Consider the following 18506-nt stretch of genomic DNA (forward strand, 5'->3'; position numbering starts at 1 on the left):
ACGCAAAATGTGGACAGAAATTTCTCATTTGGGATCTGGTTTGTGTGCCCTTATTTAAATCACTAATGATCAAGTCAAGTGGATGACATTTTTGATATTTCCACGATTTGGGCACAAATTCTGTTGTATGAACAATTGTGGAAACAGGGTCATTGACTTGATTGTTATTTTTCTCAGCTTCATCCTGATCATCTTGTTCATTTCTGGGAACAACTAGATGGAGAACACCTTGCTGGTCCTCAATTATTGGTTGTTCTGTTTGGTCAGGTACTTTGGTTTGTTCTTGAATCAGTTCTCCTATTGCTCTTTGATCTTGCTCTTTAGTTACATCTTCATCCTCTTCCAAATTTGCAAGACCTATTTTAAAATTATTTGTATCTTGTTCACTCGTCATAAAGTTATTTTCAACAAAGATATTGTGAACAGATTCTTCTACACATATAGTTATCTTATTCTAAAGTCTATAAGCTTTACTATGAGATTAGTAGCCAAGAAATAATACTTCATCACTTCTTTCATCAAACTTTCCTATATTTCGTTTTCCATTAACATGAACAAAACATCTACACCCAAACACACGAAAATAGGAATATTTGGTTTCACACATTTAAACAATTCATAAGGTGTCTTAGCAATGATAGGTCTGATTAATACACGATTTAAAATATAGCATGCAGTATTAACAACCTCGGTCCAAAATTCCTCGGAAGACCACTAACAATTAACATGGTTCTAGCCATTTCTTCTAATGTTCTATTTTTTCTTTCTACTACGCCATTTTGTTGTGGTGTTCTAGGTGAGGTGCGGAAAAATTATGACTTATGCCATGCTCATTGAAATAATTCATAAAGCTTGAATTTTCAAATTCTTTACCATGATCTAACCTTATGTGAATAAGTTGATTATTACTAGATTTTTGTATTTTATTTACAAAAGAAACAAACTCATTGAAAGCTTCATCTTTGCTAACTAAAAAATAAAGTCCATGTAAATCTACTGTTATCATCAACAATAACAAATACATATCGTTTGCCACTACGGATTTGAATTCTCATAGGTCCACAAAGATCCATATGGATTAATTCAAGCGGTTTTGAGGTGGTCAACATATTCTTTGGTTTAAAGGACAACCTTACATGTTTTCTTTTTGCACAGGGATCGCATGTCTCATCCTTTAGGTATTTAATGGATGGCAATCCCCTTACTAGGTCTTTTGATCTTAAGGTATTAATCAAAGAAAAGCTAGAATGACCTAGACGTTTATGCCAAAGAAGAGGGTCTTCTTCTATGACACTGAGACAAGTCAGACTCGATTTGGGAACAGTGTAGATGTCCACAACATAAGTGTTCCCTTTACGTATTCCTTCCAGAATAGTATCTCCAGTATCAATCCTAGAAATAATGCATTATTCGGAAGTGAAGTTTACAGAGTTACCTTTGTCACAGAACTGAGAAACACTAAATAAATTATGTTTTAAATTCTCGACTAAAAATACATCATTAATTGCATGGGAACTTGACTTTCCTAATTTTCCTTTGGCAGTGATTTCACCTTTCATGTTGTCACCGAAAGTCACAGTTCCCCCATCATAGGTTTCTAGTGAGAGAAATTTTCATCTATCACCTGTCATGTGCTTAGAACACCCACTGTCGAGATACCATGAGTTGCTCCCCCTCACTAGAACCTGCAAAACAAATTAATTTTTAGAATTAGGAACCCAGTCTTTCTTGGGTTCCTTGTCGATTTGACATGAATCATCTTTCTTAATCCAAATACGATCAACATAAATTCTATTGGAATTATCATGTTGTTCCCTTTTGGCACATTGAGATTTTAGGTGTCCAGTTTTTCCACAAAAGGTACAGACTTTACTACTTGGAAAATTGGCATAGACCTTTTTTCTTCTTATTATTCTTATTGTAACCTAGGCCTTCAGTATTTTTAGTTCTAGCATCTAGAATCCATTTGGAATAATTTTAAATTTCCCTTTTCCTTTTGAATTTAATTCATGTTTAAATTTTTCATTTTCAACTTTATTGGATTCTAGGTTGGTTTTCAATGTTTGAAAATCAATACATAAATCATGAATAGATGTGCCGTTTAATTTCTTGTTCAAGCGTAGTAATTTATATTGGGTCAATTCAACATTATGAATAATATTTTCCTTTTTTACTCTTTCCAACGTTTCCTTTAAAGTGATGTTTTGATCTAGCAAGTTAAAAAATCTATTTTGAACATCGGATCTAAAGGTATTTAAATAGGAAACATGGTCTTTACTAATCTTAAGGTCGTTTTCAATTTGTAGACGCTTAACATTACATTTATCCAGTTTATCTTGTGTCGCCATGAGCAAGTCAATTAATTTTTTTTATTCATACTAAATAGGTAGTTAGGAAATAAATTAGAAGACGTTACCTTATTTCCATTGGACTTCTCATACTTGCTGTCGTGTGAAGCCATGAGATATAGATTGGATGTTTCTTCCTCTTCAGGGTTTTCTGTCTCAGCTTCACTCTCGGATTCTCCCCATGCAGCAATCATGGCTTTGTGAAAGTCGGTTTTATTGAGATTTCCTTTGGTTGGCAGTCTTGCAGTTTCCCTTGCCTTTCCCTTACCCTTTTCATTTTTCCACATTGGGCAATCTTTGATGAAGTGATCAGTACTTCCACATTTGTGGCACTCGAGGTTGGATTTGAAATTGGTAGATCTTCTTTCTTTGTTGTTTTTTTGATTGGCGTATCTGCTGTTCCTAAAGAATTTCTTGAATCTTCGTACCAACATGGCAATCTCCTCTTCCTCACATTCTGACCCTTCTTGATCAGCTGCTATAAGAGCCAAACCCTTGTTGCGGGAACTGTCTGCTGTTCCTAAATGTAATTCGTGAGTCATAAGGGAACCAGCCAACTCTTCCAAATTAAATTTTGTGAAAACTTTGGATTCCTGGATGGCTGTTACTTTGGCTCTTTAGCGTTCATCTTGAGGGAGACTCTTTAGAATTTTCTTGACTTGTTCATCAGTGGAAATATGTCTTCCAAGAGAGACAAGTTCATTTGTGATGTTTGTGAACCTGGTGAACATCTCTTGGATGCTTTCTCTAGGTTCCATAATGAATCGTTCATACTTTGACATCAACAAGTCAATCTTAGAGCGCTTCACTTCACTTGTTCCCTCGTGGGTAACTTCCAGCAGATACCTAATTTGCAACCCATAATGCGATTATGTTCGTTTGGTCCAAGACCACAGTGAAGTAATTTGATGGCAAGAGCGTTCATCTCAATCTTCTGAAAATCTTCCTTTTCATATTCAGTTATAGGTTTAGGAATTATTCCGTTATTGGAGTTTGTAGTAGTTACCTCAAAGTCTCCAATTTCGATAATCCTCCAAACCTGATAATTTTCGGCTTTGAAGAAGATTTTCATCCTATTTTTCCAATACGTATAGAATTTTCCATCTAACATAGGTGGCCTTTGAGTAGAGTACCCTTCTTCCATTCGTTCATTCATTATCGACATCTCTAAAAACCAAGATATTGCTCTCAGGGTTTTTCTGATCAAATGAGGAACACGGCTGTGATACCAATTGTAGAAACTGTTAGAGATGGTGAATGACAACAAGAGGGGGATTAAATTATTGTTTTAATAAGTTTAAGTATTTTAGCCCTGTTTTTGCGGAATCAGATTGCGGAATTAAAACTTAAACTTAACGCGAAAAAGTAAAAGAGACAACACAATTTTACGTGGAAACCTTCTAGGCCTAAGTAGAAGGAAAAACCACGAGTACCCCTCGGGATTTCAAAACTCTCCAATATGTTTTAGGCAATTAGTTACAAATACATAAAACAACTACACATAACTAGGCCAACTTCTTCTCTTTCTCTTGCTTCACTCGAACCTTCTCCAATTCTCTAGCTTCACTCGAAGCTTTTCTTATTCTCTAGCTTCACTTGAAGCTTCTCCAATTCTCTAACTTCACTCGAAGCTTTTTTAATTCTCTACTAGACTTACCCAAGTCTAGTAACAAAAATTCTCTCAAAAATCCATTACAAAGGATAAATTTCTAAAGATAAAATTAAAGAGTTGCACAACAAAATATTATAAATTAATTGACAATTTTTGGAACAAAAATATTTCTTGTTAATTTTAATTTCTCACGTATGGAATCTTCAATTTCCATACATTCCTTTTTTACAAATAAACAAGTCCTCTATATATAGGAGTTTATGTAGCTAGTAAAAAGGGAATAACTACCCATTACTTCCTTATTCCTAAGATTAAGGAGAATTAAGTGGATCTTAAATCTAAAGAGTAAAAACCCACGGTAAATTCCTTATTAAAAGAGAAATAGGTGGAGGCTTGATTTTCAAGTAAAAAGCCACGGTTTATTTTTCCTAAGAATAGGCAAAGTAGTTTTACTCTTAATTAGATCCAAAATACAAGCCTATTTTTAAAGAGAAAAATACGGAGATGTTTTCCACACTTAGAAAGTGTATGGTTATTTTTAAGGTGGTTATAAAATATTTTTCCAATTAACTTATTAAATAAATAATACAACAAATTAACTTTAACTAATACATCAACAAAAAAATCAGAAAATACAATTAATAGAATATTTCAGCTGACGTAAATTCTCTAGACTCCAGTCTGGGAACAAAGCACTGTTTCCATTTACCGGTATCGTCAGATCATAAAACTTGGGAACAGTAGACCTTTTGTCTACATTTGACATCCTAAGCAATTTACCTTATCTAACTTCCTTGGTTACATTTGACATGTACAACGTTCATAGACTAAGTCATAGACACTATCAACGATCTTAATCACGACCAGATATCGACCTCCATACAATATTTAAAATACATTTGTTTATATTAAGTGTAGTCATCATCAAAACCTAAGAGAGCCAACAATGAGTCTCTACTACTCATATTTATGACCATATACTCCATCCAATTATTAAAGGAGCTAATTGAGAATTAACAAACCACCACTTTACGGTTTGAAACTTACAACAATATACTTACTACCCAATAAAGATAATAAGATGACTTATTAATTAGCAACCTTAGTTATTCATGAAATAATCTTTACCATTAAGCATTTAAAATAATTTTTAACTCTTACAACGTAAAAGCATGATTAAACTCAATTTAATTAGCCATTAAAACTTGTTTCCATAATATATCCGTCATAAACTAGCCGTTATAAGCTAATTAACACTCATAGAATCAATCATTTAATTAGTCATCATAAGAGGTCCCAATAATAAATTTATTATCATCATCATAACTCTCAAAATAGATTACTAAATTATAAATCCTCTTAAAGTAATTTTAACACCCATCATACAATTAGTCATAATATGGTCATATTATAAAATGATGTAACTCTTTTCCAAATTCATGATTAAGTAGCAAATCACATTCAATTCAAAACTTTACTAACATGATCATCTTTTAAATAATTTTAAATGACATCAAATGCTTACATATTAGTTACAAAATTAAGAGGAATAATAACAAATGTGCTGATACAATATCACTAGTCCATCTTACTTGTAAAAGAATAATAAAAACTCAAAAATAATGATTATATTTAAACTCATAACTCTATGCCACATAAGTCCCATATATAAACATAATAAAAAACAGGATTTATAAAAAGCGTTGATAGCCGAATCTCCATTATATTATCATGACAAACTTGTAAAGAGCAAGAGCTCTACGAATGACATAGACTGCGTTGTTATACTTAGTCTTGAGCCATTGATTATTGTAATCCATAATTTCTTTATTGATCTCCATTAAATAAAAAATTTTAAGTAAATTTAAGATTTAAAGTTGTAATTTTAGAGGACATTCAAGCGTTGGATTTGAATGGTAGGAGAAACATAAGAATATACTAAAATTGTGTATGAAATTTAAAATGCAAGAAAAATGTTAATTGGGAAAAATGAAATATGCCATTCAACAATTGCATTTGGATTTACTTTTACAACTCTTTTGCCTTTGCCCGTTTTTCTATCAATTTTCACCTTCAATTACCCATAATACATTAGCTGCTTTCATGTACCCAAATAATGAAAAACATTAATATTGAATTGGCCATAGAAATAATAATACTAATAATAATAACTTTCGTAAATTGTAGGAAATATAAGCTTATTAAAGGTTTTCTCAAAATTTTCTTATGACTACAATCATCAACACATATTATTAGTAATAATAATATGTGGAACGTTTATATATGAGTATATGACAAATGCGTTTACAATTGTTTCCCGACTATCCTAACTGTAAATAGACGGGTTTTCCTAATGTTCACAAAAAATAATGTACACTCACTACTTGAGGTGTGGAGCAAATACTACTCTTGCACAAGTGAAAGAAAAAGAAATGAGAAATTGAGAATTTTGTGTCTTTAAAAGGATAAAAACCCACTATGTATAGCCAGTTCTAACAACTCTATTTCAACCATCGTAAATCATAGTCAACGAGCATATATGTATTTTTCATAAAATTGAAACACTCTATAACTAAAAATTGGGATATTCTACATGGTAAACACGAACTATTACAAAAGGCTAGTGATAGCAATTCTTCATAAAATTTTCACAAACTAGCACTCTACTTTTGAACATTCAACTATAGTAATATTATGAAGGAAAAGGTTTCTTTTTCTGTTATGTTGTGAAATTATCATTTTACCCTTGTGTAATTTCATTCATTTCTTGAAGCTTCCATTCATCTCTTGAATATCATCCATTTTTGAACTCCAATCCTTTCTTCTTTCAATAATTTTCTCAAGAATCAACTTCATCTATAATCAATTTGTTTACTGTTTTAAGGATTGGATTAATTCTTCAGTTGATATTGGGAATATACCATCATTCGAACTGAAAATAAGGGCATGTTATTAGAATCTCCATGAATACGCAAAACATTTGGGGTGAGATTGAAACAGTCGTATTATTAATGAGATTTCATTAGTCGTTTTTAGCGCCTAATTTATTTTTATATATTTGTTCATTACTAATTAAATTTTAAATAGTGATGGTAGTAATTTGAAAAATTTCGATGATGATTAGAAACTTGTCAACTCGTAATGAAGTTATGAAGTGTAACAAGTAACGTAAACTTTGGAGGTAAAACTTAAAGTTGAGCAACTACTCATAACATTTCGGAATAATTATAATACTTACCCGAAAACATTATTTACCCATGTAGAGAATATATTAAATATTTCATACACATACAAGTGATTTTTAAACATGAAGTACAAGTTACATAACATGTTACATGTACAACATTTTTTACTGAAACCTTAAACTATCTTAGATAAACCTTTCTTACACCATATTAGACCAAATTGAGGATAGAAATCACCTCAAATTAGCCCCAAAACAGCAGCCCCTAGCTGCCATACTACCCCTCTTTTAGCCCCAAAATCCACTTACACACTCCACCAAACTCTCTACCCAAAGCCCCTTTTGTTCTTACCCAAAAATACCATCATAACAAGCATGCAAACATGATAAATCAAGACATATTTGTTGTCCAGATTTTCAACTCCATCAACCTTCTTTCACTCTTCATTTTACTCCTAATATCATCCATAAGCACAATAGAAGTTCAATCATTCTTTTCTCATCAAATCTTTTTCAAAAATCCATATAAAACTTCTGAAAATTTATGTTTATAAACTCAAATCTCCCATTAAAATAATCTTCATCTTAAGAGCTTTCCATAGACACCAAACTTGAAGAAATCCACTAAGTATAGAGTAAGTTATGTTCATTTCATTATTCCACTAGTTTTTGTTAAAACTTGTTCATGTAAAATAATTTTTTTTTACATGAATCTTTCTATAAACTAAGATCATTATAAAATGAGTATTTTATCTCTAAACTAAGAAAATCATCACTTATAAATCTATAAATTTTGTTACTTAAAGCATTCAAGTAAAATTATGGGACTTAACTAAGTACGTTGCTCAACATAATAAGTATACTCCAAATACGTTAAAATCATCACAAGTATTGGTCTAACAACTCTAACTAGGAAAAGTTAAGTGCATGTTATAAATCCAAAATTATTATTGATTTTTGGATGAATGCAATATGTTTAGTTGAAGAGTTGGAGTTGAGACTTGAAGGGCAAGGACCAGAAGTTTTAGAACCACTTCCAAGAACGCGTAGGAGCTTACGGAATAATTATATAGGCTTGGAGTCAAGGTATGTCACATGGGGTGATTTTGAAAGGATTTAAGAACAAGTTGGAAATGTTTGTGTATAAACTTATTTTTAAGAAAATAAAATTTCCAAAGAGAAGTTCTTAAATCTTGAAAAATGATGTCAAAATGATAAATTTGAGTATGGAATAATTTATTACATGTATTATTATTGTGGGCATCATGCATATTGATTTTATAAATTATTGTATGTTTAAGGGCTTGTTTAACACTACTTTGTGAAAGTTATTGTGATGGAAATGATTATATGAATTTGAAATTCATTTTAAAAGAAATTTCCAGTAGCTATATGTTATGAAAATTTCTTGGATACTTTTTGTTGAGATTATTCGTTAAATTGATATTTTAATGGATTTTAAGGTGTTAAATACTCTTATTATAAAACATGGTATTAGATGAATTCTTCATCATCAAAAATAATTAATAAAAACATATTATAATGTGTCCAACAAGATTTGGCCAGAATATATTTAGTTTGGAATGTAAAATATAAAACAGTTACCAAACAAAGACATATGGACTTGAAATTTTTATCACATACTCATATGGATAGTAAGTAAAATTGGTAAAATTTTGGGATTGTTTCGTTGACATTTAAGGACCTTAATAAGTTTTACTCGGTTATTAATAATCTGTAAGTTTAAAAACGGTAAAATATAAAATAAATACTAAATGAAGTCTTTTTGACATGAAACTTTTATAAGACACTTATATAAATAGTAGATACATGTTCAAAAATTTATATGGATTTTCGTGATCATATATGGACTTAAATAAATTTTATTCGGTTTATCGGTAAATACAACAATATTAATTATTAAAAATAACCCACATGATTTTAAATGGTTAGTTAAAAATTTATACCCCTTAAAATAGCTTCTGGAACATCATATAAGTTTTATAATATTTTATTCGAACTCAAATAATTTTACACCTATTTTATTTTATTTATCGATAAAATGTCTATACAAATTAATAAATCATCATACATGACTTTTATAAGTTCAAATGGCTTAATAAACATGTTATATGACTTCTGAAACTTTGCTATAATTTTATAAAATAAATTATTAATTATTTACTAATTTATCAAATTAATAGAAAATGTTTATTTATTAAAAGGTGTAATATAATTAATTAAATTTGGGTAAAAATAGACCTATATTAAAAATTTATAATTATATTAATAACCTACTCCCTCATAGTATAAAATAAGTTTAACTTAGATGGTTTATAAATTTCACGGATTTAAGACTGTAGACTCAATTAGGAACGGGAACAGCAACAAGAGGGGGGGTGAATTATTGTTGTTACTAGTTTAAGCGTTTTTGCCCTGTTTTTGCGGAATTGAATAAAATAAATAAAGCTTAAACTTAGAGCGAAATAATTAAAAGAGACAAACGATTTTTACGTGGAAACCTTCTAGGCCTAAACAGAAGGAAAAACAACGACCCCTCGGGATTTCTAAATTCTCCACTATGTTTAAGGCAACTCGTTACAATTACATTAAACATCTTACTTCACTCGAAGCGCATCAACTAGGCCAACTCTTCTCTCTCAAATTGCTTCACTCAAAGCAACAAACTTAGCTTCACTAAAAGCTAATTCTCACCACTAGCTTCACTAGAAGCTTTCTCCTTAGCTTTACTCAAAGCTAATCTCTTCTCTAGCTTCATTAAAAGCTATCTAATTTCCCCCTTAGACTCACCCGAGTCTAATTACAAATTCTCTCAAAAACCCTTACAAAAGGATAAAAATTCTCTGAAAATAAAATCAATGAGTTGCACAAGAAACTATTATAAATTAATTGGCATTTTTAAAACAAATTTTTCTTGTAAAAATTCTCCCAAAATTACGTATGATTTAATGGCTCATACTAAGGCGAGTTTCGAAGAATAACCGAGTCCACTATTTATAGAGCTAAAATCGCTAAGAAAATGGAATAATCCAATCCATTATTCCTTTATCAAAAAGATCATGGGAGTAATGTGGATTAAACTACCAAACGGTTATTTCCACAATGACTTGAATAAATCAATCACACGTTTAAAACAACAATAACCGCTGTTCCCATTTTCTAAAAATAGGTTATGTTCCTTTTAAGCAGCAGTTTCTTCAACAGCTGTTCCTGTTCCAATGCTAACTGCTGGAACGTTTTTGCTATTAATAAAAACGGTGTCAAGCTTGGCCCCCAAACGTGCTTCCATTTGGTCCATTTGAGCAGAGAGTGAGGCTATGGAGACACGAATTTCATCCTTTAAAACAAGGAAGCTTGTCTGCAATTCTGTGAGTTTTAGGAGAATGGAGGATAAAGGGGCTGTAGGAATTGTAGTGTCACCTAAACCTTGATTTTGTGATGTGTGTACTGGTGGTGGTGATGATGGTATAGGTGACTGTGGTGATGAAGATGGTTGTATTAATGACTGTGGTGGTGAAGATGGTTGTATTGATGACTGTGTGACAGGTTTAGGTGAGGAAGGATGGCTTGGTTCAGCTGTTGTGTATGAGGCTGAGTCATCATCAATAATAACAACAGGTTTCTTTCCTTTGGAAGCTAGCCTACGACTCTTCCTAAGGTTTGAACCAGGTAAAGAACTCTCCTCATCTTTTTCTTCTGCTTCCTCCACAACATCCTTCACAGGTTCCTTCTCAACTTCCCCCTTACAAGAATTTTCCTCCTGTTCCTCCTCAGAATGCTCCTCTGCCTTCTCAGTGGCAGAGAGAACAGGCTCCCGTTCCTCCTTATTTACTTCCTCCTCCTTAACATTTTCTTCATTTTCTTCTTCATTTGTGCCCTCAGATTGTTCAGAGATATTCTCAAGGGTCCCTTTTGCATTTAATCTAAGATGCAAGTTGTTCAAACACTTAACACCTACTTTGTTATTTGGACCCATGGGATAATTTGGACCATCAAGAGGAACACCCAACTTCATAAATATCCATGTTAACAATCCACCATATCCTAACACATTACGCTTAAAAATACAATCATTCAAGTGACAAATCATCAAAGAGGGAAAATTAATCTTGATGTTATTAGCCATACAATATATTAACATGGCATCCCTTAAACTAACCTCACTTCTTTTAGATGTGCGAGGCAGAATAAATCGTTTTGCTATATTGTATAACAGCTTGTGCATTGGTGACAGCACATTGTGACTAACCTTTCCTCTTTTCTCTTTTATCCCTAGAAACTTCCAAACTACCTTCTCATTTATCCCAGAAAAATTGATTTTGGATCCAACAACATATATATCAAATCCAGTGGAGGGAACACCTAACCATCCTCCTAAAATCAAACTATTAAATTCAATTTTAATCCCCTTGACAACACTAGTACAAACGCCATGGTCAAAAGAAAAATTTGAAATAAACTCGCACATCAAGTTGGGATACATTGGATTACAGCAGTGTTCTGTCATTAAAGATTCCCAAAATTGATTTTGCATAATGGCGTGAAATTGAGGAAATAAATTGGATTCATACCATTGTTTATCAAGACAGAAACCAACAATCATCTCTTTAGATAGCTCTTCAGCACTTACTTGAACATCAACTTTTGTCCTTTTTGAAGATGATTTCTTTACTATAGAGTCCCTCTCTCTCTTTTTGGTTTCATGCACTCCAGAGGCAACTGGGGTTTCTTGTTGCTTTCTTGATGAGGACTCAATTTCGGTAATGAGAGGTGTTGGATGGATGATTTGTAGAGGTTTGGGTTGCTTCATTTTTGGTGTTTGATTCTTAGTTTTCATGGTGATTTGAAGAATCAAGAAAAAGAAAAAGCAAGAATGAAGTAATGAAATGCAATTGAAGACGGTTTTCAAATGCAGAGAGTTGAGGACGGTTTTGGGAGTGAAATTGAAGATGAAATGATGGATTTGACGTGAGAGAGTGGCTTTAATAGGTATGAGGTGACGGTTACTTTAATAAATTTGGTGCTTCATTGTTCTTATTTAGGTATATGGACACAGAAAGTGAAATGGAAACAGACGAATTTAGTGAAGAACTATGATGATTTAACTCCCGCTATTTTAATGGAAATTGCTGGGTAAATATATATATTAAATATTATGGAAATTTTTTATGAAAATGAAAAATAAATGAAAGTTTGATGCTACTATAATCTGAACAAATCAAACCAGCAATCATATGAGCATTCACAGTATATACTTTTAAATGGTGCGTACCTGATCCTTTTGATAATCGATTTTTCAATCAAGATTTTGTGGTTGATCGACCTTTTTAATTTTCATTCTAACTTTAGGGATCACATATGTCACTCACTTCAATGCAGCTTGATCATGCCAAGTTCCAATCTCATTTTTTCATGTTGTTCCCTTGGAAGCGGTTTAGTCATGATATCTGCTATTTTCTCGTTGGTGTTTACATGCTTGACTATAATATTTTTATTTTCAACATTATCCTTAAGAAAATGATGCCTAATGTGGATGTGTTTTACTCGCGAATGATGCACTGGATCTTTAGATATGCATATGGCACTAGTATTATCACAATAAATAAGAACACATTCAAACTTAATACCAAAATCTCTTAGCTGCTGTGCTGTTTTATCCAAAGCATTTGGGAACAGCAAGCTGCTGCTGCTACGTATTTAGCTTCGGCAGTGGATAATGCAACAGTGTTTTGTTTCTTGGAACTCCATGAAAATAAACATGAGCCAAGGAATTGTACCATACCTGATGTACTTTTTCTATTAACTAAATCACCTGCATAATCAGCATCACTAAAACCTTTCAAATCATAAACATCACTTTTAGGATAAAATAAGGATAAGTCGTCTGTTCCCTTCAAATATCTTAGAATTCGTTTAACTGCAGTGAGATGTGATTCTTTAGGATTGGATTGAAATCTAGCACATAAACCAACACTAAAAGCAATATCGGGTCTACTAGCAGTTAGATATAATAAAGAGCCAATCATGCCTCTATACATAGTTTGATCAACATTTGTTCCATTTGGGTCTTCATCTAATCTAACATTTGTAGCCATAGGTGTGTTGTTGGTTTTAGCATTATAGCCATATTTCTTGAGAAGTTCTTTTATATATTTTTGTTGGTGAATAAAGATACCATTAGCGGTTTGTTTAATTTGCAAACCAAGAAAGAAATTTATTTCTCCCATCATGCTCATCTCAAATTCAGTGCTCATAAGGTTGGCAAATTCTTTACACAACAGTTCATTGGTGGCTCCAAAGATAATATCATCAACATATATTTGAACAACTAAAATATCCGAACCTCTATTCTTAAAGAATAAGGTTTTGTCAATTTTGCCTCTTACAAAGTCATTTTGAATCAAAAACTTTGATAGTCTTTCATACCATTGCCTAGGAGCTTGTTTTAAGCCATAAAGAGCTTTATCAAGCTTGTAGACATGATCGAGACAAGAGGTATTTTCAAAGCCTGGGGGTTGTTCAACAAAAACTTCTTCATCAAGAAAACCATTTAAGAAAGCACATTTCACATCCATTTGATACAATTTAAAGTTCATAAATGCAGCAAAAGAAATTAAGATTCTTATAGCTTCTAACCTTGCTACCGAAGCAAATGTCTCGGTATAATCAATACCTTCTTGTTGATTGTATCCTTTGACCACGAGCCTTGCTTTGTTTCTAACAATTATCCCATGCTCATCTAGCTTATTCCGAAATACCCATTTCAAACCAATTACCTTCTTGTGTTTTGGTTTTGGTTCTAAGTGCCATACCTTATTTCTTTCAAATTCATTTAATTCATCTTGCATGGCTACGATCCATTCGGAATCCTTTAGAGCTTCTTCATGATTCTTGGGCTCGAGTGATGATAGGAACGCAAAGTGTGCACAAAAGTTTCTCAATTGAGATCTAGTTTGTGTTCCTTGATTCAAATCACTTATAATCAAATCAAGAGGATGATGACTTTGATACTTCCAAGGTTTGGGCACAAATTCTCTTGTGGGAACAATAGCATGTTCTGGTTCATCAGTTTGATCAACATTCTGTTCAGCTACTGGATCGTTTTGCTCTTCTGTGGGAACAGCTGTATTGGGAACAGTCTGTTGGTCCCGTTGAACTGGCAGCTCCAGATTATGATCGGGCCTTTCTGCTTCTTCTGGAAACGCCTGTTCACCTGCTGTTCCTTGATCTTGCAATTTCAATTCTTCATCATCGTGTTCTAGATTTGCAAGACCTATCTTAAAATTATTTGTATCCTGTTCACTTGACAAAAAGTTAGTTTCATCGAAAATTATGTGAACGGATTCTTCCACGCTCATTGTTCTTTTGTTATAAACTCTGTAAGCCTTACTATGTGATGAGTAGCCAAGAAATACTGCTTCATCACTTCTTTCATCAAACTTCCCTATATTTCGTTTTCCATTCACATGAACAAAACATTTGCATCCAAACACACGAAAATAGGAAATATTTGGTTTAACACCTTTAAGCAATTCATAGGGTGTTTTTGAAGTGATTGGTCTTATTAATACACGATTCAAAATATAACATGCAGTATTAACGGCCTCTGCCCAAAAATTTCTAGGTAGACCACTAGTAATTAACATGGTTCTAGCCATTTCCTCTAAAGTTCTATTTTTCCTTTCTACTACACCATTTTGTTGTGGTGTTCGTGGTGCCGAAAAATTATGATTTAATCCATGTTCATTGAAATAAATCATAAAACTTGAATTTTCAAATTCTTTACCATGATCTGACCTTATGTGAATAATTTGATTATTGGTAGATTTTTGTATTTTGTTAGCGAAAGAAATAAACTCATCAAAAGCTTCATCTTTACTAACTAAAAATAAAATCCAAGTGAATCTACTGTAATCATCAACAATAACAAACACATATCTTTTGCCACTCCGGCTTTGTGTTCTCATAGGTCCACATAGATCCATATGTAATAATTCAAGTGGTTTAGTGGTGGTCACAATATTCTTTGATTTAAAAGATGACCTCACTTGTTTTCCTTTGGCACAAGGATCACAAATTTCATCCTTAAGGAATTTTATAGCTGGTAGTTCTCTAACTAGGTCTTTTGATCTTAATGTATTAATCAATGTATAACTAGCATGACCTAGACGCTTATGCCAAAGAAGAGGGTCGTCTTCTATAACGCTTAGACACGTTAGACTAGTTTTGGAAACAGTGTCCAGGTCCACTACATAAGTGTTCCCTTTTCTGATTCCCTCAAGAACGATGTCTTCTGTGTCATTCCTAGAAATAATGCACTTTTCAAAAGTAAAGTTCACAGAGTTACCTTTATCGCAAAATTGAGAAATGCTAAGTAAGTTATGTTTCAAATTCTCGACTAAAAACACATTATCGATAGCATGGGAACATGACCTTCCAACTTTTCCTTTGGCGATTATCTCACCCTTCATATTGTACCGAAGGTTACTGTTCCCCCATCATAGGCTTCAAGTGAGAGAAATTTAGATTTGTCACCCGTCATGTGCTTGGAACACCCACTGTCGAGATACCATGAGTTCTTCGCCCTCAATTGAACCTGAAAAAAATTAATGGTTAGTTACAGGAACCCAGGCTGTCTTGGGTTCCTTGTCGAATTTACAAGAATCTGTTTTCTTCGTCCAAATCTTATCGACATAGTTTCTGTTAGAGACAGTGTACTGTTCCCTTTTGGTGCACTGGTCCTTCAGATGGCCAGTTCCTCCACAGAAGGAACAGATTCTGTCACTAGGGAGATCAACGTATACCTTTTTCTTCTTGCTATTCTTAAAGTGATCTAGGCGTTTTGAATTTTTACTTTTAGTTTCTTGAATCCATTTGGGAACACTTTTGATTTTCCCTTTTTCTCTTGAATTTAATTCAAGCTCTATTTTATCTCTGTTGGAGCGTTTGAATTCGAAGCTACTGTCCAGACTTTGAAAATCTGTACACAGGTTCTTAATAGATGCGTCGTTTAATTTCTTATTCAAGCCTAGCAATTTGTATTGCGATAACTCAATATTAAGAATAACATTTTCCTTTTTAATTCTCTCCATACTTTCCTTTAAAATTATGTTTTGGTCCAACAAACCGAAAAATTTGTTTTGGACATCGGATCTAAAGGTGTTTATATAGGAGACATGGTCTTTACTTACTTTGAGCTCCTTTTCCAATTGGAGACACTTATCATTACAATTTTCAAGTTTAATTTGTGTCTCCTTTAGCAACTCTATTAATTTATTTTTACTCAATTTGGATGGATGGACAGAAAATGAGTTAGAAGAACATACCTGCTTTATGGCAAGGACATTAATTTCCATCTTCTAAAAATCTTCTTTTTCAAATTCGGTTATAGGTTTGGGAACAATTTCATGATTGGAGTTAGTAGTGGTTACCTCAAAGTCTCCAATTTTGATGACTCTCCAAACTTGATAATTTTCCGCTTTGATGAAGATCTCCATCCTACTCTTCCAGTAAGTGTAGAATGTTTCATCAAACATGGGTGGTCTTTGAGTAGAATATCCTTCTTCCATTCGCTCGTTCATAATTGACGTTTTTGGGAACACCAGAATCTGCCCTCAGGGTTTCCTGATCTTCTGGGAACAGGGCTCTTATACCAATTGTAGACTCAATTAGGAACGGGAACAGCAACAAGAGGGGGGGTGAATTGTTGTTGTTACTAGTTTAAGCATTTTTGCCCTGTTTTTGCGGAATTGAATAAAATAAATAAAGCTTAAACTTAGAGCGAAATAATTACAAGAGACAAACGATTTTTACGTGGAAACCTTCTGGGCCTAAATAGAAGGAAAAACAACGACCCCTCGGGATTTCTAAATTCTCCACTATGTTTAAGGCAACTCGTTACAATTACATTAAACATCTTACTTCACTCGAAACGCATCAACTAGGCCAACTCTTCTCTCTCAAATTGCTTCACTCAAAGCAACAAACTTAGCTTCACTAAAAGCTAATTCTCACCACTAGCTTCACTAGAAGCTTTCTCCTTAGCTTTACTCAAAGCTAATCTCTTCTCTAGCTTCATTAAAAGCTATCTAATTTCCCCCTTAGACTCACCCAAGTCTAATTACAAATTCTCTCAAAAACCCTTACAAAAGGATAAAAATTCTCTAAAAATAAAATCAATGAGTTGCACAAGAAACTATTATAAATTAATTGGCATTTTTAAAACAAATTTTTCTTGTAAAAATTCTCCCAAAATTACGTATGATTTAATGGCTAATACTAAGGCGAGTTTTGAAGAATAACCGAGTCCACTATTTATAGAGCTAAAATCGCTAAGAAAATGGAATAATCCAATCCATTATTCCTTTATCAAAAAGATCATGGGAGTAATGTGGATTAAACTACCAAACGGTTATTTCCACAATGACTTGAATAAATCAATCACACGTTTAAAACAACAATAACCGTTGTTCCCATTTTCTAAAAATAGGTTCTGTTCCTTTTAAGCAGCAGTTTCTTCAACAGCTGTTCCTGTTCCAATGCTAACTGCTGGAACGTTTTTGCTATTAATAGAAACGGTTATAATTAATAGGAATGGTTACTTGCTAACTTATAGGTATAAAGACCGGTTAAGAATGATAGCTAAGACCCATTCAACAACTGCTATTTCTATTTTTAGCAAATCCAATATTTACTAAAAATAGATCCTAAAATAAAGGATCTTTATTTAGAGTCTCATATGTAAAGTAATTTTTAGAAAACTTTTTGCCAATTAACTATAATAAATAAATGCAACAAATTAATTTCAGTACATTAACTAAATATAATAATTATAAATAAATAACCAGAATTTCCAGTTAACGTAGGCTGACTCCTGTTCAGGAACAGTGCGTTGTTTCCAGAATCAAGTTTTGCTAGAACATCCAACTTAGGAACAGTAGACATGCTGTCTCCATTTTACATCCCAAGCGATATACTTCTTCTAACATCTTTCGGATCCTTTTGACACGTACATTTCCATGAACCAAGTCATAGGTACTATCAACGATCATAATCACGACAGGATATCGACCTGCACACAAGCTCTAAACACATATTTGCTTAAGTGTAGTCATCATCAAAACTCAAGAGGTCCAACAAAGACACCATTCAAATAACGGTAAATACCTAAATTGTCAAAAATAATCGTAAGATCGTTGTAAATTCGCATAACCAATTATAATCTGATGGGACAACTTTAAATTCATTTTAAATAAGGTATTATAATGACTTTATTAATTTGGGCCTTGTTGGAGAATTAATATGTATTTTCTAAATCAATTATCGATTTTATTACCGGCAA

The sequence above is a fragment of the Amaranthus tricolor genome, chromosome 8, assembly GCF_026212465.1.
Source record: "Amaranthus tricolor cultivar Red isolate AtriRed21 chromosome 8, ASM2621246v1, whole genome shotgun sequence".
Lineage (NCBI taxonomy): Eukaryota > Viridiplantae > Streptophyta > Magnoliopsida > Caryophyllales > Amaranthaceae > Amaranthus > Amaranthus tricolor.